This window comes from Marmota flaviventris, chromosome 4 (genome assembly GCF_047511675.1).
Source record: "Marmota flaviventris isolate mMarFla1 chromosome 4, mMarFla1.hap1, whole genome shotgun sequence".
NCBI classification, from domain to species: Eukaryota; Metazoa; Chordata; class Mammalia; order Rodentia; family Sciuridae; genus Marmota; species Marmota flaviventris.
This window is the reverse complement of record NC_092501.1, coordinates 94,758,861-94,785,772: the sequence shown is the minus strand read 5'-3', so window position 1 is coordinate 94,785,772 and position 26,912 is coordinate 94,758,861.

Here is a 26,912-nt window from a genome sequence, read left to right as displayed (position 1 = left end):
ATGTGACCACTAAAACACAGTTCTAAGGGCTGAGACTATAGCTCAGTTGTAGAGTCCATCCTTATCATGCATGAAGCCCTGGGTTAAATCCACAGTGAAAAGAAAAGGAAAATGTCTAAACAAAATATCCATAAATCATTTATTGTTATATTATTAGTTGCACAATAAAATGATAACTCCTATCTGATTCTTCTATCCATCCTACAAGCAGTTCTGATGCTGCATAAATGATATTCACAATTGCACAATCTATGGTTATCTTTTTGTAGATAACAAAATTTAAAACAATTTAATTTAAAACAATTATATAGCTACCACACTGTGAGGGGGTTTGGGGAGATCTCTCAGGAGACAGAGGACTCTACTCAGAACTTCCATGCTCTTGGCCTGTTGCAGAAAAGAATTTAAGGATACATAAGGTTTGAACAAAGAGATCTTATTAGAAAGCAAAGTTAAAGATATGCATTCTCAGAGCAGAATATAGGCTATAATGAGAGCCAGATACACCACCAGGGCTTAAAAGGGCACATATTTAGGTGGAATATGCATGATGCAAAGGGGCTGGCTTCCCTCAGGATTGGGAAACGTGGAGCAAGATCATGTTTCCACATCGGGGGTTCTGGTCTGGCACGCAGTTTTAGGTTGCATTGACATCTCTGTCAATGGTCAACTAGGTGATGATACCAGAGGGCTGTCATGGTCCAGTCCAATCTTAGTCCTTTGCTTTACAAGGTTGGTCTCTTTGTATTGAGATATTGCCCCTGCTTTGCTACATTCCAGAAAACTTACAGGAAACTGGAAAGTTATAATTCATAGGCTGTTCAGGGTGCTCAGATGGCATTCGTTGTCTGGGTTTTTTGCTGTCCCTTAGGCCCCTTTGTCCAGCTTACAAGTTGTCCATACGCTGCCCATTCCATACTCCAACAGGGACATTTCTTTGTAAGAGACTCAGTTTTTCTCTCTGGATCCCCATCTCATAATCTTTCAGAGATTTTGGCAATCTGCCTCATTTTTAAAACAAAATGATAACTTCTTACCTATCTTTATTTTGGTTTGTCAAGTATAAAATTCACATTTGATAGAGAGAATAGTAGAGAAATATTATGATTTTGGTTACACAAAGTGACCATTTTATTTTCCTATTGGTGAGAGAGTTCTTTTCCAAAAGAGAAATGATAGTCACATAGTGCTTTCCCTCATTGAACTTAAGTATTATTTGATTCAGTTGTCATACATGATATGTAGATCAATGTTATCATTTCTTTAATATAAATAGTGTATTTTACATAGAAGTAAATGATTGGTGAAAAATCAGAGCCTACATAAATATAAACCTAAGGGAGTCCACAAATCTTGAGCTCCAGACACTGGAATATGACTCAGCCATTAAAGAGTAGTCTGTAGGTATAGACTTGTGACTACTATATACATTGATTTGGAAAGAGGTTTTCAACAATTGCCCAATAAAAGAGAAGATTATAAAATTGTATGTCCAGGATGCTCCATTTTAAAAATATTTACTTATGTACAGCTATTTATACCTAGAAATAAATATCTATTTACTGGAAAATTAAATTGTAAAATGAGACAACACAGAAAATTGAGTGATAACACGAGTATGCAGTGAAAGAGATTGGATTATAATTTCCAATTATAATTTAGTACAGAATCACTGACTATATAATTCTGAATCAATTACTTATTTACCCTAAGCCTATGTTCTACTGTATAAAACAAAGATAAAGGTAGGATCATATTTTAGGCTAACATTTTTTGGTACATAACAGTCATTCATTAAACTTTTCAATGATAACATATATCCCTGAGTTATTGAGTAAAGATGATTTTGATAGTTTTCCTCCTACACATATTTTATTACTTAAAATGAACAAAAAACTCTTTTTTAACTTGTTTAGACCTTGAAGAAGACATTCAGAATGAGGATCGAATCTGTTGGATCTGAAAGCACTTTCACATCCATATCATTCAGTTGTGAATGTAACTAGGGGTCTGGGTGATGAGGAAGAGCTTGGGCTCTGGAGACAGCCAGTATTGGTTGTAGGGATGGCTCCATCGTTCTATGTGTGCAACTTCAGGCATATTACTTAAAACCCCTTGAAGCCTCAACTTGCTCAGTCTTAAAATGGGGATAATAGTAACTCCATGATACAATTATTATGAAGATCGAATAAGGTCAGCATATCAACTGCTTAGCTGAGTACTTGCATACCAGCATTCAGTCAAGGTTACTACTGTTGTTGGGTTCGTGGATAAACCATGGGATGCTGTGAGCCTTCTAAAACCCTAGAAGGATTTTGTGTATATAGGATAATTGTGTACATATGACCATTGTATATTCAGAGGTCAAGGATGAGGTTGTAATTTCTCAAAATGCTCCCCATAAAGGTTTAAAACCATAGTTCTAAAACAGTTGAATTTATGGAGCAAGGAAATAATTTTCTCTCTCTGTCCATTTTGAAATATGTAAGTGTCACTACACTGAATAGGGCTCAAAACCACAGTCTCCTATGGAAATTTCATTGGAAGGAAACAGAAAAATAAAATTTATTTCTTAGTCCTTGCATTATCCTAGTTACTTGTTGGCTTTGGGCAGATGATTCTGTGCCAGTGCAAACCTGCCAGCCCCCTTCTAAGGCTCCTCATTCCCAGCCCCTATGGACCTGGGTTCCTTCACTTGGGGAGTTTCCATTGCAGTGCCCACAGAGGCCTGAGGGTCTCCAGATCCCTGCCCAAGAAGTCTTATATAATTTCAAATATTATATAATTCAGGGATAAAATAGCATACATTGTGATTCCAAAAGATGCCTAAAGTCTTTTGAGTCTAAATTTGAGTATTGTCATATTATTCTAGCCAGTGGTATAAAAACAAAATTTTTATTGGTGGCTTATATTGCTCTTTGTTTATGAACCAGATACTTATCATGTCTTTCGATGGAGCTAGTCTTGGATTTCATGAGGATCCACATAAAAGCAGGTTAAGAGGAATCTGGGATAGGTAATCTGAACATATTTAAATATGTGTACACATGAGCTTTTCTATTTTCACTTTTCTTAGAAGGAAAGCCAAATGCATAGACTCTATTAGAAAACTGCACTTCCTTCCTTACCACTGTATCAATGCAGACTGCCATGACCCCACCTACCTCCAACCACAAACCAGGTTCTCCGGCATTTCGCATGATCTTCCTTGCTTTGGGGCATTTATACATATTCCCTCTACTTAGAACACTTTTAATCCCTCTGTCCTGACATAAAGAAGGGAATCTTATTTATTTACAGGTCTCCACTTAGATGCCACTTTTCCTCACCCCCAAACTCATCTCTCTCCTTGTCTAGGTCCATGCCAACTTATAAAAAATGATGGTGAAGTCTGCTTCTAGGCGATAGAGTGTCTGCTCCTGTTGTAAAATCTCACATTGTAGGCATCCAAAATATAATTATTGGATGAATGATTTTTAGCAATTTGTTCTCCATTGGTTCTATGCTGAATAAAAACATTACTGATGGTATTAGAAAGGGGGGGAGGTGGTAAGGAAGAAGAGGAGAAATAGAGAACAGAAGGGAAAGAGGAATTTTCAGTAGGAGGGAGGTTGGCTATATATAGGAATACTCTGTCTGCAAGACAAAGCATTCTTTTAAATATTAGGCATATTTCCATTAAATTATACTGCATTGTTTCAGTGGAAGACTCAAGTACCATTATTCATTTGTGTTTCTCATGTATAATCATAATTCTATAACTAGCTATACTGATTATATTAAATATGATAGACTCCAAAATAAAATAGTCTAAATTATATGGATAAAATATATATATGTATTTATGTATATAAATACATATGTAAAATAAATATAGTTCAGATATATATAAGAACTATATATGTATATGAACTATTATATAATGTACTTAAACAATATTTCTTCTCCTTTGAGAAATCTTTTGAAGAATTTGAACTATACATAAACGTGTACATATATAATTTTTAAAATAATTTAATATTTGAAAGTAAAGTCATCTATTCAAGGCAAGCAACTATTTTAATAGTAACAGATTTTAGAGTTATTCTAAAATATACTAATGCATTATTAATACATGAATTATAAGAAACCACTCTAAAATTGTTGGAAACATCAAATATCCACTTCCAATACTAGGCTTTGATAGATCACAGCCCCTTTTTTTTTATTATTCGTAGTACTTACATTCATCACTGACACTTTAAAAAAAAAATGTTTTTTGAAGAGATCTATGGGATGTGGGAGTAGACTCCTTTATTAGGGATTTTAAAAGTGGAAGGCTTGGTGCCTCTTCATCCCTGCCTGGAGGGCTCCTTCTTGGGGACAAAGCTTCCAACTTCAAGGCCAATTCCATAATCGGCTGCATCTGTTTCTATGACTTTCTGGGAGACTCATGGGGCATTCTCTTCTCCCACTCACGGGGCTTCATCCCTGTGTGCACCATAGAGCTTGGGCAGAGCTGCAAAACTGACAACAGATTTGCCAAGAAGAATGTTTGATGAGTAGTTACCGCTCTGCAGTTGACAGGGGAAAAGAAGATTGCCACCCCAGCTGATGGGAAGGATGGAGATACTGTGATGGTCCTTCCAACCATCCCTACAGAGGAAGCAAAAAAAAAAAAAAAAAACTTCCCTAAAGGAGTCTTCACCAAAGAGCTCCCATCTGGCAAGAAATACCTTTGCCACAGTCCCCAGCCTTGAAGCTCTCAGGGAAGTTGGTCTGCAACTGTACTTTGAGTACAGTGAGCCAGAGGATGCCAGTTGCCAACTGTGTTTTCCTGCAGCAATTCCATAAAAACATCCTGATGTGATCACCACTGAGGTCATGGGTGGCTTTTCCACTGACTTAATAAATGAAAAGGATACTAAAACTTTCTTGGGATTCTTTACTCTGTGCCTTCACCAGCTTTCTATTACATTCACACTTCTCAGCACTCTCTGTCTGGCTTTCTGGAGTATATTCTATATTTGAGATTCAAAACTTGTTGGATCTCTGCAAAGTTGTGATCAGCAAGGTAGTATTGGTTGATGGTTGAGGATGCTTGCTTTACTCCATCGTAGATGACCATCATTTTTTGTAGGTGGCCTAATCAGATCCTTTCTCCTGTTACTCATTTTATAGAACTTGAAGCTCAACTTCTTCTATAAGTAATGAAGTATATGGCCCAGGAACTTAAAGTAACCTGCCATTCTTTAATATTTGGTGTTCTGATCACTCCTAGGGACAGGAACTTTTCAATTCTGTACTTTTCTAGAATATAATTGAAGTGGGGAGATAAGGAAAGGGATCTTTAGATATTTTGCTGTTAAAAAAATAGTTGCAATAAATTTCTATCAAAAGAGGGAGAACTGTAGAAAAGACTTCCTTTGCCTGCCAAGGAGGTGTACCTGAAGGTGTGAGGACAACTGCCACATGGCTTTCACAGGGCATTTGCATATATCAGTCTGCTCTTTGATGTTATATGTATATGAGGGTCCATTTTATGAAAAATTAGTGGATAAGAATGTTTTTATATAGAATATTCTTGCAGTGGGATGCTATTTTCTAAATTTTGCCTTCAAGGGATCAGTAAATAAAATTCATTGTTGAAATTGGAAAAAAGCAGTGGGCTTAATAAGATAGTTGACATAGTTCTAGAATCAGGAATAGAATTTAGGCAAAATCATGAGGAGTGTAATTTGACTTTGATGCAATAGCATCTCTCTTTTGCAAAGCTTTTAGTACCTCTCCCAAATGCTCAGGGCCTCTTGCTACACTCCAGCCCTGAGGCCACCTCCCCTCACCATTCTAGTACACTTTTCTTCTATAGTCAGCCTTCCACGGCCCATCCTCTCAGCATCAAGACTGATGACAGAAGGAACTGCCACTCCTGTCTCCTGACCTCCATAGTAAATTGTGCCAGCAACACCCATAGAGGGCATCTAAGTGGATAATCCTCTCACTGGTTCCTGCTCTAACAAAGAAGCTCAGAGACCTTCCAAATGAAACAGAAACTGGCCTCACTTAGGGGATCTTTCTAGGTCTGACACCTCAGGTTTGTTCTCTGAAGTGTTTTATCCTATTTCTTCAGTCCTGTATCCTATATTTTTCTCTAGGTTAACTTACAATTTCCTGGGACATCTGGCCACCAGTGTTTGTGTTGTTTCTCTTGTCTGCTTCCTTGGACTCTGACCATTCTAGATATTTTCATCTGCCCCATCTGTGCAAGTCTTTTTGTTATTATCTATGGCCTTAATCAAATATCTGGACTTTTCATCTCAACTCTTTGAGTTAACACCCTTACTATCAGTATCCAGGTCTTGCCTTTAGATTGACCATTCCCATTTCTAGCCTATTTTCCTCATTAGGAACATTATTAAAATTAATTCCCTGCCCTAGAATCCATTATACGCATTAGTCCAGCTATGCAATGACTTGATTTTTCTAGTATTTCCATTAGATAATTCTTCTGTGTTATCCTCCAACATAATATGCATATTTTCAGCATTCAGTGCTGTTTTGCCATAAAGAAATGACTAATATGAAAAAAAAATGTTCTTATCTGTTTCTACTCTGAATATAGGAATAAAGAGCCATTGCTAGAAAGGAAATGGTTTGTAGTGAAGAATAATGTGGCTCAGAGCAGGACAAAGGCAATTCTAGTTGCTCTGCTGCAGAGCAGGGCCTCAACTTATAGAAATGTGAGTGGCCTTGTTTCATTTTTCCTAGGTCCCAGTGAGAGTTTTCAAATGACTGTTTATACACTATTATTAATGATCAGGGCTGTGGCACTTTGCCCCATCTATACTTCGTTTTATATTATTTCTACAAGATGAATGTTGGTAAGTGGAGATATTTCTGTGTTGAAACCTTATCTATAATAGTTAAAGAAAGAAAAAACTGAGGGTCTATTTATTCTTGTTTTAGACATAATACTAACAAGTTGGCTTCCTGAATCTTCTGCTGACAACACTTAGAAGTCACAAATAAGAAGTGGGAATAGTACAAGAAATAAGCATACTGAAATGTAGAAGCAAGCAATTAAGACAGTGTGCTTTTGGGAAAGGAATACAGAAAAATAAAATGAATAGAAGTTTAGGGTCATTTCATATGTAAGGACAAAAAAACTATTAGTCTCTCAAAGGATTGCAGGACAATTCAGTAACTGAGATTAAGTAGGTTCATGCCCTCTTTGAGGATACAGACAAGTTTGCAATATGTTTGAGACTATATCCAGCCTCTCTGCTCCCAAATCTTTCCTCCTCCCTGTAACCTGAGTCCTACTTCTAAAATACAAATGTCATCTTGTTATTCCCCTGAGTAAAAACTTTAGAGAGCTCCTTTAGATAGTTCCCTTCTCACAATCTAAACTTGTTAGCCTGATGTACAAAGCTCTTCGCAGACAGATTGAACTTTCTATCTCTTAGCTGGACTCCTACCACGTCTACTCATAGCACTCCCTACTGTGTGCCTAGAGAAGGCTCTGGAAATAGAAGTAATCATATTCATATCCATTGACGTTTGCTAGGTATCAAGTATGAGGCTAAGAACTTTTTGCATGTTATTTTAGTTATATAATGTAAAAAGATAAATATTTATTAATTATATTATGGATGAGGAAACTATAGCTCATGCTAAGGGTAACATCAACTGACACATGCACTATTTTACAGCTAGTGAGCAGCAGAGGTCAATTTCAAGTCCAGACAGTCGGATTCCTGGTAAGTGGTGGTCTTATGTCTTGCCTGAGAACCCCAAGGACACCTGTAGTCATCCTTCCATGAAAGAACTTCAAAAAAAGAGCAAAACACAAAATATTTTAATAAGAGAGATATTGTTTCTTCATATTGATTGGTAAAATTTTAAGTTCAAAAGATGCATCAAGTAAATGTGTAGCAAAGTATGTTGTCTTTTTGATGAGATGGAACACAGAGGTCCTGATCCACTTTGGGTAATTAAAGAGTCTGTGACACATCTTGAAAGTGAAGAGGTATGAATTCCGGTGCCCTGGCCAAATTCCAAACCACATAATTATACCTTCTGCTTTTTACCTAAAAATTTTCTCAGAGTTTCAACTGAAAAATAAATTTTTCACTTCCCCCTAGTTAATGTTACCACTATGGCTTGTCAGACATCCTTGTGCTTCTCTAAGCAGGCCCCTTTCTAAGTTTCATTGAATAGTCAAGTTTACTGTTCAAGGTGGCTCAGAATAACAGATACCATTTACACATCTTTTCATACTTTTGTTAGGTAAATATAGTAAACATGGTCAGCTTATTGCTTATTCCTAGAAAGGATGTATGTAGGTATATAATTATATCTATGTGTGGATAGATAAGTAAGGAAAAAGCAAAATCAAAATAATAGAATAGAACAAATGTGAGAATTTAGAGAATTATATGAATGCTTTATTTGAACTACAACTTACCTCTTCAAAAAATGTTGGTTGTGGCTGTGATGAATGTTTATTGACATGATGAAAATAAAAGGAATGTTTTGACTTTAACTGATAAAATAAAGATCAAGGAAACTTGCAAGTGTCTTTCTGAGCTAGACTATGCAATAACTTTCCAGTGGAATTGAAATTTGTCCCAATTAATTATACTTGAAATGTAATAACAAATAGTAATCAAAGTAGATATCTCTTTATTAACATTGATGACATACTATTTTACCACTCTGTACACATGAAATAGAAATCCTTGCTAAATATTTATAGAAAAGAAGTATAGAACTAGAGAGAAATTAGTTTTGATCATGCTTTTTATATTTCAAATGAACCACTAATTAAATTTATTAAAATTATACACTTTATTAAATTAGCACAGTGCTAACATTTATTGAATAATGTCCTCAGCATTGTGCTAAGTGTCATATGGGCATTGTTCTGGGAAGAGTACTATGGGTTTCCCTGAACTGCCAAATACGGAAATAGGGCAAAGGTACCCCTCTTTACTGTTGAGGTAGAGAACCCAAGCAATCTCAACACTAGTTTTTTTTAAAATGTATATTAAACATATTATATATATATATATATATATATATATATATATATATATATATATATCCCATAAAGTAATGACTTCAAATTTTAATTTTTTTTATCAAAACACCAAATTTTAAAATAATTTTATACTTATAATGAGTATACTTAGTAAACTAAGAAGAGGAACAGATGGTCAAAATTACCAAGAATGATTGGTCTGTGAATAATCATTGTTTTAACATTATAAAACCGTATCTCATTCCACGTAAAGAAACCTCTAAATTTTCACTTTTTAAAAAATCTAAAATGTTAGCATTCTAATCCCCAAATAACATAGTTATCGTCACCACCAAAGCAAGACTCCTCATCCATAATTATAGCTTGGTCTCCATAAAGCAGAAATTAAACTCCTAAACTAGACAGAAATAGGAAATTTAAAAGGGAAAATAGAAGGGAGAACAGCGGAGTAGATGAAGAATAAGAGAGAAAGGAGTGATAGGAAAGGGGAGAAAGAGCAGAACTGAATTAACCAAACTATGTCATATGCATTAAAAACATTAGAAACAATGAATTTCACTTCTAGGCATAACTATTATGTACCAATTAAAAATAAATTAATTAAATTCCCAGTCTAATATGCCTTTGCTTGTATAGTAGACCATACAAAAGGATCTATAAGCATTTGGGTGCAGAATACATGCCATGCATATTTAATCTGGTTCGTGTGTATGCATGTCCATTCACTTCAACACACCTCTCTTTCTTCCAAAGAAGTAAAAACTGTATTAGGAAGTTTTTTAGTAAGATGAAATTTTTTTTTTTTGTTTTTAAATCTGTTTTGCAGGATTTATTGTTTTAATTCCTTCCAGTTCTTAATATCTTTATGTAATGCACCTTGCTAATTGTTGTTTTCTTCTTAAAGAAAATGACAGCTTTGTGAAATGTCCTAAATGCTGTTAAATTGAATTACAGAAGCCTTTGATGAAGGGAGTAAAAACCAAATAGTATTCCCTTTCCTTTCCCAGGGTGCATTTCTCTTCCAGATTTTGTTTTGATCAGTACCATTATTGAAAATGTCTGCTACCCATGCATTTTTTCCATTCCAACAAAAAAGTTATTATTTTTTATCTTTCTAACTTGTCACATATCTGTTGGCCATTACAACCCTTTTTTAAACTAACATTTTTTAGTGGACACACACTAATTTTTTAACCTCTACATTTTGCCCAGTGGTGTTCTTCTTGGGTGTAAGAATGGTGGGGTGTCCAAGTATTTTGCAACATCACTAGGGTAGAACCAAAACACCAACACTTTGAGTGAGAATTCGCTGTTCCAATTCCTCAGCAAATTCTTCCAATCATGCAGCATCCCAGTGAGCAAACCATTTTAGAAAGTCTGATTAAGTGTAAACACTAAGTTATGTCCAGGGCCAAACCTAGGGGACCTGGGAGATCTACAGGCTCAGCTTTGTAAGAAAACTGCCTCAAAATAAAAAATAAAAAGGACTGGAGATGTAGCTCAGTGGTAAAGCCCTAGAACAAAATTTAAAAAGTCAAGGTTATAGTCAACTTTTTGCTGTGTTCCTTCCCTATGTTTTTAAGTTATTTGGTTCAGTGTTAACTTAGGTCTCCTATTATTTCTTTTTCATCAACGTAATTGCTACATTCAGGCCCAAATGGAGTCATTCTTTGAATGTCTTCACCTGTCTTGAAATTGGGGTGGATGAGCTATTTTCTGTCATATTGGTAGCACAAACCTGATTCAAACCCAGTGCTTTGCACAACAAGATTAGGATCACCTCTATAATTCCACAAGTTGCATCAACAAAAGTATGTTTCATTTCAACCAAAGCCACATCGGACTCCTACCTTTATCCCCATCACCCATTTCAAGGTCATTCATATGGACTTAGGATGATTTCTGTTCTAACTTTGAACTCTTATTCATTTCCTATTAAAGGGGGGAAATAATCTGTGGTTAATCCTAATCAATTTTGTGCTAACCTGACACTAGCATTCAGAGATAAGATCTTCCTTCCTTTCTTCTATTCTCCATAACTGGCATCAAGCTATGAACTCAGGGTCTTAAGTCTGTTTTCTATTAGGCCTCACTCTGAAATAATGGCTATATATCTGAGCAGCAGTCCTGCTCATCCAGCTAGGGGTGTCTCCGTTTTTTGGTGCTGGCCCTAAAGAGAAAAATGGCCTCCTCAATAACTCATTTGCCCCCTGACCACAAATAAAAGAGTTGCTGACAGCTTCATTCATTTGTGAGTCTCTCCAAGTAGCAGTTTGATTTTAAATCTCCCTTTAAAAGCCTTTTTGAAATAATTTCTTGTTTTCTTTCTTTCTTTTTTTTTTTTTTTTGCTCTTCTATGACAAGTCATATTATATTTTTAGTCACTCGTATCCTAGGCTTCATATATTCCATTATAAATAAATTAGATTTGCCTTTGCCTGAAAAATATTTGTGCATTGTGATTCTCTGTTCTCTGATATCCAAAGACATCTGTGATGATAATGTTTACTAAACTCATTCTAATTTGCTTGTTTTCCCCTTATATCTGCTCTGATTTTCCTTACCATTTTTTTTCAATATCCAAATACTTTCGCTATAGACTATGATGGACCGGTTAATCTACTCTGGATATACGTGCTGGAAAGTCTGTGCAAAGAAAAATGAAATTGAAGAAAATATTTTACATGTTAACAAATTAGAAGAAGCATAGATCTCAAGTCAGAAACTCTAATGCAGTACACAGTGGCTACCTTTCGGACCTGGAATGTCCCCCAGAGGCACATATTGTAAAGACTAAAGTTCTCAGCTTGGCACTATTTTGATAGGTAATAGAAACTTTAGGAGGTGGGCCAAGGGGAAAGTTTTGGCTTATAGGTGGTATACCCTGGAAGGTGATTATGTGATTTCAGTCCAGTTCTCTCCCGGTCTTTCTCTTGTATCCAACATAAGGTGAATGAGCTTCCTCTGCCAGCTGCTCCCACCGTGATTTGTTGCCTCATCACAAGCCTCATGGCAATAGGGACAATCAGCTATGGGCTGAAACCTCCAAAATTGTGAGCCAAAAATAAACCTTTTTTCTTCCTAAGTTGACTATCTCAGGTATTTGTTGAAGTAACAGAAAGCTGACTAACACAAGGTGTTCAACATATTAATTTCTTTCCCTAAGTTAGTTTATTCATCACTTGGCATGATAACTCTACAACTTTCATGGTGTTGCTATGAGGATTAAATGAGATAATTTTCTGAAAGTATCTTAACATCTAAAACAAACTACACTAACATACTCTATTATTAAATGATGTAGCTCTGTATATTACATTTATTACTGTCCTGAAGGAGATGGTCACATGCAGCTGTGAATGCTTTGAAACATAGATTGTTATATATGCAGTATCTTCCCAGATGCTTTCACTATCTCCTCAAAGAAGCAAAGATGTATGTTACTTTGGATTGTAAACTGAAAAATGGGTTGTGATCTAGAGGAAGATGGTAAGAGGTTATGCAGTTATATAATTACTGAGTAATTATTTAGTCTATGCATTTGAATTTTTTCTTTATTTAATGGCTCTTATCTTCCTTCTAGAAGTGGATTTTGGCTCTAGTCAGTGTTCTTTTTTGATTGCAAGAGATGGAAATTCTTAAACAGTGACCAATTGCCTCAGTTTGGCTGGGAATTGAGGTGTTTCCTGGCAGTGGACTATCAGTGTTAATGCTTGGCAAATTAAAATGTTTGGTAACCCTTCTGTCAGGAAGTTTATTGAAAGAACATGCACACACAATTCATGTGAAGCTTAATAAGGCTTCAAAATAACCACCACTAGTCAGTTTTATGGCCCAGCCATATATCCTCGTATATCAGCATATATCAACTCCATGCTCTTCTGTCTTCTGACTAAATTCCCTTTCTCAACTTTCTTTTCTACATAGCTTGATTTGTACTAAAATGTAAACATCATGGGCACAGACTATCCTGAGTCAGGATATAGATTTTTAATTTCAGGTGAGCCATGACTGAGCCATGGCCAAAAGTGAACAGAGAAGTGAGGCCATGTGTGACCAAACACTGGGATTTTTTGGAAAGAAGAGCATGGAGATTAGTCCTATCCCTTAATGGGGGTATGTGTAGGAAGAGTTTTCCAATCTATCTGGCATGATTCTCCCTGCTACTCAGTCTTTCCTCCATCAGTTCAAGTTTATTCTCAGATGCAAGTTCGTGGACAAGTGTGAATGAAGTACAAGCATAGGACTTCTCACTCTGCAGCCAAATGCCCTTAAGTGATCATAACTCTTCACACACATCATATTCTTCCAACAGACCAGTTCAAAGCATCTGCAGGCTTCCTCGGGTCTCTAGCCTCTGGTTCCAGATTTCACGATGTGCTTTTAGAGGTTTCCAAACTTCCCTTTAGAAGAGAAATGTAACATTACAATATGTCCCAAATTTTCTTAATTCACTCATGAGATTTAGTTCTATACCAATAACCCGGTATCATCTGACTTTCTCATATATCTTAATATTTTTTGAACTTTTTGTTTGTCAATGCAGTACAGAGGATTGAAGCCAGGGGTGTTCTGCCCTATTTATTTACTTATTTATTTATTTAGCACTGAGGATTGAACCCAGGGACACTTCACCACTGAGCCATATCCCCAGCCCCTCGCCTTTTCTTTTTTTTTTTTAATTTTGAAGCAGGGTCTCACTAAGTTTCTTAGGCCTTGCCAATTTGCTGAGTCAAGCCTCAAACTAGGATCCTCCTGTCTCAGCCTCTGAAGTCCCTGGGATTACAGACATGCACCACCGCACTCAGAGTATATCTTAACATTTTGATTTCATCAACTATGAAGACTTTATGTTCACTTTTTGTTAGAGTCTGTAAACAAGTCAGGATGGCGCCTGGAAAATGTTAGAGTCTGTAAACAAGTCTGGATGGTGCCTGGCAAAATGCCAGAGGGAGTGGTTTGAGAAGTAACACCAGCGAGCCATTAAGTGTGGAGATTCCTTATTGGTTGACTGATGTATCTAGTTTATGCTAATTAGATAAGCTGTGTGGAATGTATAAATACCGCTCCTGTCCTGCAATAAACGGCTTCCACTCCTGCTGTATCAACCTACACAAGTTGCTCACCACACCACACCCCCGCCCCCGGTTATTTTGCCCAGCCAGCCTGGCTGCGGCAACTTTTGGGAAAAAAAAATGCAAGATGGCTTGCAACAATTAAACTTAAAACCTTATATTCTTCAAATCCTCTATGTAAAGTATATAATTCATAGCATAAATGCCTACGGGTAAAAGCCTCAAAAAATACTCCACAATTGAAACTTCTGCTGTGGTAGCCCCTTCTGTATTTTAACTATATAATAAAACCAGACAATATCTCTTCCTACCAGAGAACTTTCACCCCACTCCTTTAACTAGTATGATTACTAATCCATTCCTGTATCACCTCAGAACTTTCATTTGCTTTTATTTTTATTTTGATAAATATGTAGAATCAAATGTTGAGAATCTCTTAACAGAGATTTATTTTCATTACATATGGAGACTATCCATTAAAAAAAAGCATTTTTCTGTATTTATAATTGACATAGTTTATCTTTTATAATTATCAAAACCGATACCACCTGTCTTCCAAAGACATCCTTTGAACAAATTTTTAATCTCCATTTTATCAGGAAAATCCTCTTCTACCAAATAAGCTGGGTCATCATGCATTTAGTGTAAATGATAATTTACTGAGTTTCTACTGCTATTCTAAAATAGTCATTGAACTCTTCAGAGAAATTATGACTTACACTCTGTGATTCAGTTAGAATTTATTCAACTAAAAAAGCTGAGGTGGCTCACTGATTCACCGAAATATTCTCTGAAATTTTTTTAATCATCTTGATACATTCAACCTTCAAATATACTCATCATCAGTCATTCAAGAAAAGATTTAAATAAGATTTTATTTATCAGGTGAATATAAACATTATCTCTAAGTTTGTGATATGGTTTGTAAGATAAATCCTCAACCCATGGGCAGTTTAAAAGCTTTCCTGAGCTGACAAATGAAAATCTTATTCACTGTGGCACACATTCATTTTATTCAGTAGAAATTTCATTTTGCCTTATAATCAATATGTATGTATCTCTCATATTTTTATCTTCTTTGTCCTTCCTGCAAATAATTCTATAGTCCCTCATCACTCTCAACTAGATTATTTCCCTTGTAAGTAGTGAAATTCTCTTCTCTCCATGATCCACATACAAGTTCCTGCCATACTGATCTTCTTAAAGCCCTGCTTTCAATATAAAACTTATACCAATGACCTCTAATTTCTTTTCTTTTTTTTTTTTTTTTAGTTATAATTGGACACAATGCCTTTATTTCACTTATCTATTTTTATGTGATGCTGAGGACCGAACCCAGGGTCTCGCACGTGCGAGGTGAGTGCTCTACTGCTGAGCCACAACCCCAGCCCAATGACTCTAATTTCATGTCAAAAAAATTCATTTTGAAGTAGAAAAATGATGAAATCATGAATCTTAAGTCAGAAGGAATCTTAAGAAACATTTAGTCTGTCCTCCTAAAGGATTCAAAGTATAGAATTTTTTTGCATCTATTCAGTGAATATTTACTGCATACCCACTTGTTCTAGACACAAGTATAGACTTTAAAGATAGTGGTGGTGCACAGAACAAATTATAGTTGCTGTCTTAGAATTCACCTTGTAAGTGAGGGAAAAACAGACAAAGAAAAAGGAAAAATAATCTGCCAGTGATGCATACCATGAAAAAAATAAAATCAATGGTAACTGCATGGCTACTTTAGATTGGGTCATCAGGAGGGTTCACTAATTTCCTAAGGTTGGGAAAACAAATAATGACATCCATGGTGGCTTGAAACAGCACAAATGTATTCTCTCAAGTTTCAGTAGGACAGAAGTCCAAAATCAAGGTATCAGTGGGCTGTGCACACTCTCAAGGCTCTGGACGAGACTTTCTCACCACTTCCATGTCCTCGTGGCATAAGGGATTTCTTGATTTGTAGCAGCATAATTCCAATCTTTGCTTCAAGAGTCACATGGCCTACTCCTCTTCTTTGCATAATTCTCTTCTGTATCCTTAAACAGACACTTGTCCCTGGGTTTAAGCATACCTGGGTAATCTAGGATCCACTCAACATATCTAATTACTTCTGCAAAGACTTGTGCAAGTAAGGTAACAGGTTCCAGGGGTTAGGATGTGGACTTATCTTTCTATCGACCGCTATAAAAGGATTCTCTAAAGAGATGACATTGAATTTGAAACTTAACTTTCAAGAAGAAACCAGATGTGTAAAAATCAGGGAAAGAGTTCAGAAGAAGAGACCAGCCAGAAAAAAGTCCCCAAGCTTGACATGTTTAGGAAATAAAAGAAAATTGGTGTGGCTAAAGAATCATGGTGGAAAGAATATTTAAAAATGTGCTAAAAGGACTGGACTGATCCCTACTCTTTTAGAAGATATTTAAAAGGTTTCTCTAACTTAGCATTGATGTAAGGAGGCATATGAATCATTCGGTTTTGTGTAAAAGAAGTTACCAGTCACCAAGGGTTGTACACAGGACATTAGGATAATGTAATTTAAGTTTCAAATATTGCATTCTAGCTTCTGGTTAGAAAACAGATTCTGGGGCTGGGGTTGTGGCTCAGTGATAGAGCACTTGTCTAGCATGTGTGAGGCACTGGGTTCAATTCTCAGCACTGCCTATAAATAAATAAAATGAAGATCCAAGGGTGAGCAATTAAAAAAAAAGAAAGAAAAAAAAAAAAAAAAAAAGAAAGCAGATTCTAAGGAGCCATGAGGGAAAGCAAGGAGACAAGTTAAGAAATTGTTTATGTAAATACTTCAGGGAAGACTTAAATGTGGCTGCCAGGAGTTTTTGTGGGGAGTAAAGTGTATAATTTCACAATATATTTTGCAGATATGATTGATGTAATTTGCTGGTTGATTGTGTGTAGAAAGATGAGAGAAAGAGATGAATCAAGGATGACCCCTGAGTTCTTTATACAAAGTGTTACTGTTTCCTGAGCTGAGAAGGACTGTAGAGGAACTTATTTGAGGCAGAAAATTCAAGGGTTTGATTGTCCCCATGATCCATGCAGAAATGTCAAATTAGATACTGGAATGATCATTAGAGCAAAATGTCAGCGCTCTAAACAACTCTAGTAGTTATCTGACCTCAACTTGGATAATATTTCCAATCACATGATTTTAAGAAGTTGGTTGAATTGTTGGACTTGAACTTAGGGCCAGGTTATACACCTCAAGCAGCCACTGCTCTCTTTAATGACTCCATGCCCTCTCTGCGTGCTGTCCTGACCAACAAGCACAACACAGGGATAGTCAGTTCATTTGCCTAATTTATTCACTTTATTTCTTAAACTCAGGTTTCTCTGAAATTGTGAGGGGAATAAAATTCTAACAAGCTGGAGTTATAGCACTAGTCATAATGATTTACACAGTTTGCCAAGCTATCAAACTACTCTGTAGGGAGTGTCATTATTGGATATTTTATAAGTGTGGGGTGTTTTTAAAGCCTTTTTGCACTCACATGTAAAAGAGATTTATATCTATGCACACTCACATAAAAGTATATATGTAAAACATGATCTAAATGTGTGTGTAACCGAGACAAACCCATATATATACAGTTACCTCATACTAGACAAAGGCACCAAAAACATACACTGGAGAAAGATAGCCTCTTCAACAAATAGTGTTGGGAAAACTGGAAATCCATAGGTGGTGTAATGAGATTTGATCCCTATCTCTCACCCTGCACAAAACTCAACTAAAAGTGGATCAAAGACCTACATATTAGATCAGAAACTCTGCACCTACTAAAAGAAAATATATACCCCACTTTCCTTCATGTCTGCTTAGGAACCAAATTCCTCAACAAGACACCTAAAGCTCAAGAAGTAAAATCAAGAACCAGTAAATGGAATGGTATTTTAAAAAGTTCTTCACAGCAAAGGAAACAATCAAAAGTATGAAGAGACAGCCTACAGAATGGGAGAAAATCTTTGTCACCTGTACCTCAGATATAGAATTGATCTCCAGGATATACAAAGAACTCAAAAAGTTAACACACACACACACACACACACACACACACCACACACACACAAACAACCAAATAACCCAGTCAATAAATGGGCAAACTTCTGTGAACAGGCACTTCACAGAAGAAGATATACAAACAATCAACAAATATATGAAAAAAATTTCAACATCTCTAGCAATTTGAGAAATGCAAATTATAACTACACTGAGATTTCACCTCACTTAACCAGAATGGCAATTATCAAGAATATAATTATCGATTATAAATGTTGACGAAGATGTGGGGAAAGGGCATTGCAAATTTGTGCAACCACTCTGGAAAGCAGATGGAGATTCCTCAAAAGACTTAGGAATGGGGGCTGGGGATGTGGCTCAAGTGGTAGCGCGCTCGCCTGTCATGCATGCGGCCCGGGTTCGATCCTCAGCACCACACACAAACAAAGATGTTGTGTCCGCCAAAAACTAAAAAAAAAAATAAATAAATATTTTTTAAAAAATTCTCTCTCTCTTTCTCTCTCTCAAAAAAAAAAAAAAAGACTTAGGAATGGAACCACCATTTAACCTAGTTATTCCACTCCTCAGTATATATCCAAAGGACTTAAAAATCAGCATAGGGGACAGGGATATAGCTCAGTTGGTAGAGTGCTTGCCTCCCGTGTACAAGGCCCTGGGTTTGATACCCAGCACAAAAAAAAAAAAAAAAAAAAAAAATCAGCATACTTCAGTGATTCAGCCACATCAATGTTTATAGCAGCTCAACTCACAATAGCTAAACTATGGAACCCACTTAGGTGTCCTTCAACAGACAAATGGATAAAGAAAAGGTGGTATATGTATGTGTGTGTATATATGTATACTGGAATATTACTCAGGCATCAAAAAGAATGACTTCATGACTTTGACAGTAAATGGATGGATCTGGGGACTATTTTACTAAGTGAAATAAACCAATCCCCAAAAAGCAAAGGTAAAATGTTCTTTCTGATATGTGAATGTTAACATACAAAAAGATGAGGGGAGAATAGATGTTCAATGGATTAGACAAAGCGGAATGAAGGGACAGGAGAGGAGTTGGAATAGAAAAGACAGTGGGATGAACCTGACATAACTTTCCTATGTACATATATGAATATACCCCAGTGAATCTCCGTATCATGTACATCAATAAGACTGGGATCCTAATCAGAATAAGATATTCAATGTTTGTATAAATATAAGAAAGAAAAAAGAAACACATCACATCACTGCTTTAAATAAGAATACCATGGTAAGTATGTGAAGAACTTAGAAATGTTGCACATAAACCAACTTGGGAAACTCAGTACAAATGATGCATTCTGTTCCAGGCCCCCATGACTGGCACTCATTTTTATCCATTTTTGTCCCTTCCAGAAGCCAGTTGGAAACTCTATGCTGTGTTGCAATGAGATTCATCTTACAGTGAGAGAATGCTAAAGCCTCTTTTCCCCTGTCTTTTTACTCGGGTGAAGAATGGTCGGTCTCAGGCCAGTACCATGGACTTACAGCTAAGGATAAAATTAGGTTAGTGATTAAGCATTTTGCATTGTCTGATTTGGTGTAGGAGCCTTTGTTGTCCTTAGTAGACAACAGCAACCATGGACAAGGGTTGTTCCTAGGCTGAACAAACTACAAAAAGCAATGAAGTCACAAAGTGGGGAATACTGTAATATAGAGGCATAGCCCCAGGTACCTGAGCTGTCTTAGAGTCATTCTGCAGTGTGGCCATTGCAATCTTATAACCTGCTGTATTTCTCCCCAGACACCAGAGAGTATTTGGGCTTTGAACCAACACATGTGAATTTGAATTCACTTAGCAATGTGTGACTTATGAAATTCATTTAAATTCTTCTATACTACTTTTGATCTTATCTAAAAGGAAAAGCAATGTTTGAATTCTATGAATTTTGTTTTTCATCTGTAAAACTTTAATGATGTCCCTTATGAGATGGCAGGTTGATTTTAAATATATTTGTATTTATTTTATTCTTTTTTTCTATTTATTTTTATTTGTTTATTTATTTTTATGATATTATGGATTGGGACCAGGGCATTCCACCCCTAAGGTACATATTCAGCCCTTCTTTTTAAAAATTTTTTTATTTGTTTTAATTAGTTCTACATAACAGTATAATGCATTTATGCACTCTGATATATCATACATAGATGGGATATAATTTCTCATTTTTCTGAGTGTACATGTTGCAGAATCATATTGGTCATGCAGTCACTATATACATACAGTAATAATGTCTGTTTCATTCTACTATCTTTCCTATCCCCACATCCCCTCCCCTCCCCTCCTATCACTTTCATCTACCATTAGGTAATGCTATTCTTCCCTAGTGCCCTGCCCCACTTATTATGAATTAGCATCTGCATATTAGAGAAAACACTCGGCCTTTGGTTTGACTTATTTCACTTAGCATGATATTTTCCAACTCCAACCATTGACTGGCAAATGACACAATTTCACTCTTCTTTAAAACTGAGTAGCATTCCATTAAAATTTTTTTTTCTTCATCCATTCATCTCTTGAGGAACACTTAGGTTGGTTCCACAATTTAGCTATAGTGAATTGTGCTGCTATAAACATTGATGTGGCTGTGTCCCTGTAGTATGCTGATTTTAAATCCTTTGGGTGTAAACCAAGGAGTGGGATAGCTGGGTCAAATGGTGGTTCCATTCCAAGTTTTCTGAGGAATCTCCATACCGCTTTTCATAATGGTTGCACCAATTTGCATTCCTACCAGCAATGTATGAGTGTACCTTTTTCACCACATCCTCGCCAACATTTATTGTTGCCTGTATTCTTGATGATTGCCATTCTGACAGGAGTGAGATGAAATCTTAGAGATGTTTTGATTTGCATTTCTCTAATTGCTAGAGATGTTGAACACTTTTTTATGTATTTGTTGATCAATTGTATTTATTCTTCTGTGAAGTGTCTGTTCAATTCCTTACCCATTTATTGATTGGGCTATCTGTTGTTTTTTTTTTTAACTTTTTTGAGTTTTTTATATATGCTAGAGATTAATGCTTTATTGGGGGTACATGTGGTAAAGATTTTCTCCCAATCTGTAGGCTCTCTCCTCACTTTATTGTTTCCTTTACTGAAAAGAAGCTTTTTAATTTGAATCCATCCCATTTATTGATCCTGGATTTTTCTTCTTGTACTTTAGGAGTCTTGTTAAGGAAAGACATTCTTCATAGAAATAGAAAAAGCAATCGTGAAATTTATTTGGAAAAATAAGAGACTCAGAATAGCTAAAGCAATCCTTAGCAAGAAAAGTGAAGCTGGAGGCATCACAATACTAGACCTTAAAACTATCCTACAGAGCTATAGTAACAAAAACAACATGGTATTGGCACCAAAACAGACTTGATGACCAATGGTACACAATAGAGGACACAACAGAGACAAACCCAAATAAATTTGGTTATCTCATACTAGTCAAACGTGCCAAACACATTCTCTGGAGAAAAGATAGCCTATTCAACAAATGGTGCTGGGAAAACTGGAAATTCATATGTAGCAAAATGAAATCAAACCTCTATCTCTTACCCTACACAAAAATCAACTCAAAGTGGATCAAAGACTGGAGCACTAGAACGGAAACCCTGTGCCTAATAGAAGGAAAAACAGCCCTTCTATTTTTTTTTTTTTTTTTATTTTCACACAGGGTCTCATTAAGTTGCCCAGCCTGGTGTCAAACTTGTGTCCCTCCTGCCTCAGCCTTCAGAGTCACTGGGATTACAGGCATGCAACTGCTTTGATTTTTCTTAATTACCATCGATACTAAAACCCACTTTTTAAGTTGTCAGAGAATTTGATACTAACAACTTTAAAAACGTTGGTTAAAAAATAAAAACTGTGGGGAAACATCTAGAGAAAGAAGTTGAATCATAACCGGTGATTACAAAGAGGGAAGAGATGGGAAGAAAGATGGGCACCTTCAGAAGAAAGAAAATGCAAAGCTTCAGAAAGGAGAAGTTAAAGATGCATTATTGAGGATGGCTGAGCTCCAGTGCAGCAAACCACCAGAAGCATAGTGAGAAGTGGTGGCCATAGAAGGCTGGGGGAAGTCTGTCTGCTTTGAATTTCAAAGAATATCTGTCACCCAATGTAGCTTACCCTTGCCATGTATGGAAATGCAAAGTGAACTAGCAAATTACAAACAAAAAGACAGTAAAATCAAAGGTCAGCTTGGAAAAAAATGGCAAAATGTGGACTTCTCTAAATTGATCAGTTTTTAGCAATGTCAATCTATTGCATAGATTGAAACGGTAACTTGAAACATGCCTTAAGTATCTCTGATGTGCACCATAGGAATTTTTCCACTATGTTAGGTAGCTATGATAAGAACACTATGAGCTAAAGGTGCTGCAGAAAAAGTAAACAAACAAACAAACAAAAAAAATGGTGCTAATTGAAAATGTTTAGGGAGGTGACATTGCCCATCCTTCATAGCAAAGAATCAACTGAACAACCACAGAACCAAACTCCAGTGTCTTCCAGTGAGGGAGCCATTTATCAAAGGAAGGAAAAATAAAGGTGCTTGGATAGGACACTGCAGTTTACAATCCCAGGTCTTTTTTTGATCTATTGCTTTGTTATCTAGCAGACAGCCATTGCTGCATTCAGAGCTAAAGGGGGAAATGTGGTGTGTGCCTAAACTTTTTAGCATGCTGGAGCTCCAAAAGCACTAAACTGGAGTGGAACCAGCTTGAACTCAAGGACAGTTCAGCAATTTGAGAAAGGCCAGAAGTTCCAAGGGAAATCGTGATCATAAGTAGAGGATGAAAAAGATGGGCCAGACTTGTGGAGAGTTTTTAAAGTTATCAATGAATTCGAGATGCAGATATTTTTAAATTGTATATCAGCTGCCTTTTTTTTTTTTTACAGCCAATCCTCTTCATACTCTTAAAGAAGGAATAAAAGTAATAAAATTATGGTTCATTCATTGATCCAAGATCAAATACATTGTACCAAATGGCCCTTGGACACCAGCCTCATTGTCCCAGTGTTCAATGATGCTTTTTCTACCAGGAACAACAATCTGCACACTCCCAAGACCACGTGTGCTTCAGATATCTTTGTCCCATCCAGTGTACTCTTTCACTTCCCCAGAATGGTTTCTTTTCCCTCAGCTGAGTCCATCTCCTCTTGAGTGAAATTAGGACAGAGACATCACCCATCTCTTCCTGGAGGGTTGGTCAGTATCCTGATTGATGCCCCCAATTGGACTCACCCTGGTCCTCCATTGCAAAGTAACTTGAATGTCGTTATTCCAATTATTTGTATCAGTTAACATTTAATTTTGATTCTGTGGGTGGAACAGGGTTATAGTCTAATTTCTAACAGGACTAGATTCCCTTTTCTATTCCTTATTAGTTTTGTGGCTTGGGTTAGTCATTTCCTCCCACTCTAGGCCTAAGTACATTTGTTATGTGGGCTCTGCTGCTCTTACCCCAAAAGGGCTTTGTTAGTAATGGTTTCTTTCCTGCATGGCAAAGACATTGCTACCAATGGAGTAAATTAGAAAGAAATTGAATGTGGTCTCTGAGGTGAAATCATGAGTTAAGGTTTGGACATGCTAAGCTTGAATTAATGTGAATGTACCAGGTAAGCCTGTTTATGTCTTTGCTCTTACCTGAGATCTAATGAAGACTCCAAAGTAGAATTTCCCTAGAGTGATATGTATATTACCTGAGCCTGGTCTAAGTAAACTGCTTTAAAACCTTCCATGGCTCCCTGTAGGCTAACATCCAAGCACAGCATGAAATTTAAGGCTAACCATGGACCTGCTTCCATTCTCTAGGTGTGATGATGATCTGGTATATAGATAGGATTTGATCTTGTTAGAAGTAATACTCATCTGGGTTCATTCGTACAAAGGAGGTAAAAAGTCCTTGAAAATTGAGGAAAGCAGCCAGAGAGGTCCCTTGTTCCTGAAATTTGATAGGGAGAAAAATATCTTATAGACTCCCTTTAAAGTAATGGTCTGTGTACTTTTCCATTCAACAAGAGTGGAGAAGACACCTCCATATATTATGTTTGTAGCTCATTGCTTATAATCCTTACAGATGCAATGTTACAAGTGTCTAATTTGAGTGCTACAGTATAAACTTTCTCCCCATCCCCATACTCAAAGAAATGAGAGTGAAATGAGTAAAGTCTTCTTAAATAACATTCCTTCATATGTATTTCCATTATTTGATATAGTGTTTTTACAGTCTTCTATGGACCAAATTCTACAAACCCAATTCCTTTAGACCCTGTTAGTAACAAATATCTTTAAAACATTTTAGTAGAAGTATTCCTTTTTTATATGAATCTTCCATTGAATGATAGATGCGTATACAAGGAATTGAAAAAAATCAAACTCGTAGAAACAGAGGAGAGGGTTATGCAGGGTAGAGGTGTTGTCACAAGCAGGATGTGGCAGTTGTGCCATTTCCAGCTCTGGAGACCTAATGTACAGTTGGTGACTATAGTTAGTGATAACACATTAGACACTTAAAACCTCCAGGGAGAGCAGATCCTGAGCATTCTACACAACACACACACACACACACACACACACACAAGTATGTGAAGTGATGAATATCTCAATTAGCTTGATTGTGGAAATCCTTTCACAAAATGTACATATATCAAAACAGTACACTTTATACCTTGAATGTATAAATTTTGTCACATCTCAAGAAATTTGAGAGGTGGAATTCAAGTTCTATATTAAAAGCATAACTCTCCTATAACAGGAAAAACACAAGATAGGAAAACACACCTTTCTGTAAATAACAAAATGGCCACCTTCTGTTACACAAAATATTCTGGGGGAGCATCATCACCATCCTTATGAAGTCAGCATCTCTCTTCTACACAGAACCCTGTGGCAGGTCTATGTATATTTCAATCCCACTTTTCAGTAAAATGCTAAACTTCTCTCCTTGTCTTTTGCTTAACATAATCTTCACATATTTCAAGAAAAGCATCAACTAGCTATTTTAAAAACCTTGGTCTCTGCAGCATTCAAACATTGGTACAGATGATAGATGGGTTCCACAACCATCTCATTATGGTGATTGTTATTATTTAAAACAAAATTATTTAAAAATCTATTTGAAATCTTTATGTTGTATGGGCTAAAGAATAAATAAATAAAAATAAGATCCCTCCTTTAGATAGGGATCTTTTTGATTTCTCCCATTAAAGATAGGTGAGTGTATTGTGTGACAGGTAGGTGTGGTGTGTGTGTGTGTGTGTGTGTGTGTGTGTGTGTGTTTCATCATTGCACCTCACATTGCAGGAGTTTTTATTTGCTCTTTTAAAATATTGACTCTAAATTTATCTTGAACTGCCTTATATTCACAGCACACTCATTAATTTTTTGACCTGATCTAGTATTTCAGATAAATTCTTTACCCTGACACAAATCGATAATGAAATGCAGGTTTACCAAAGCTTCCATTATCTCTGCCCATTTTTCTTAGGGATAAAATGTGATATAGTAAACATCTTGCCTTTGCTTATGTGGTACTTCTGGGAATGAAACAGTCTGCCCTCAGGCAAATGGATCCCAAGCCAAGGAGGGATGCACCCTTCATATTCTGTTAATTGATTGAAAGGGCAAATGATCTATAGGAGAAGTTGCATCATTAGCTTAATTGAGGGCAAAGCCTAATTAGAGGGGAAATGGAGTAGACAGAGCCAGAGACACAGCAGGCCTTCATCTGTGATGTCAACAAACAAACCTTGTAACTAGAACCAGACAGAGACTTGCAGGCCTTCATTTACATCTTCAGTTTCTGTGTGTGTGTGTGTGTGTGTGTGTGTGTGTGTGTGTGTGTGTGTGCGCTTGGCCAGGGGAAAAGCAAAACTTTACATACTTAGATAGGAATCAGTTCCTCCCAGGTGGAGCTGCCCAGTGGGAATCAATATGTTTTAAACAAGTTAACTGAATTGTATATATTTGAGAGGGTAATCTGAAACACATTTGAGCTCTAAATTTTGGAGGCAGGGGGGACTGATCCTATTCTCACTTGTAGAGGGGACTGGGAAGTAAATCAACCAAATAAAAAGATCTTTCTTCCCCCAACTTAAATGTGGGCTGATTATAGTGGAGATTTATTTTGAATATGATTATATTACTAGGAACCGATATGAAGTATTTTGCAGACATTTGAGTCCACACCAATTTGTCCCATAATAAATGGCCTTTCTGAAATTGCTGTAAAATTATCCGGCTTAACAGAAAATGGAAGATATTGATCCCATTGCATGGAAGTGGCAAATGAACAAATCCAGGCTCTCCTACTTCTGTAAGTGAACTGCTTTCTAGCAACTCCTGGCTTCTTGGGTATCTTCTTAGAATCAGCAGCTGCTGTATCATAAACAGCAATATTAAATTGTACATACTTTTTAAGTGTTTCAAATTTGGGGTTCCATTCTGAGCTGAGACTGACTGGGGGTGGGGGTGGGGGTCACAGTCAGAGCATGTGCTTTCTTTCAGAAAACTTTCCACATCCAATTCACCATGGAGTGCATTTTTCTCTGTCTGTGGCAATACAAACAAAACCTTTCACAAGAAATGCCACTTAGGAGAAATAAAGAATGCAAGCAGACATGTTTTGGCTACAGCTCTCGTTATTAAAATACATGGGTATTCTTTCATCATTCACTATAGTCATTGACTTTACAAAACCTGCATCCCACTTCTCATGATTACACAAATTTTTCTACAGTTAAATAAAAAAATAGCAATTTTAGTAAGTA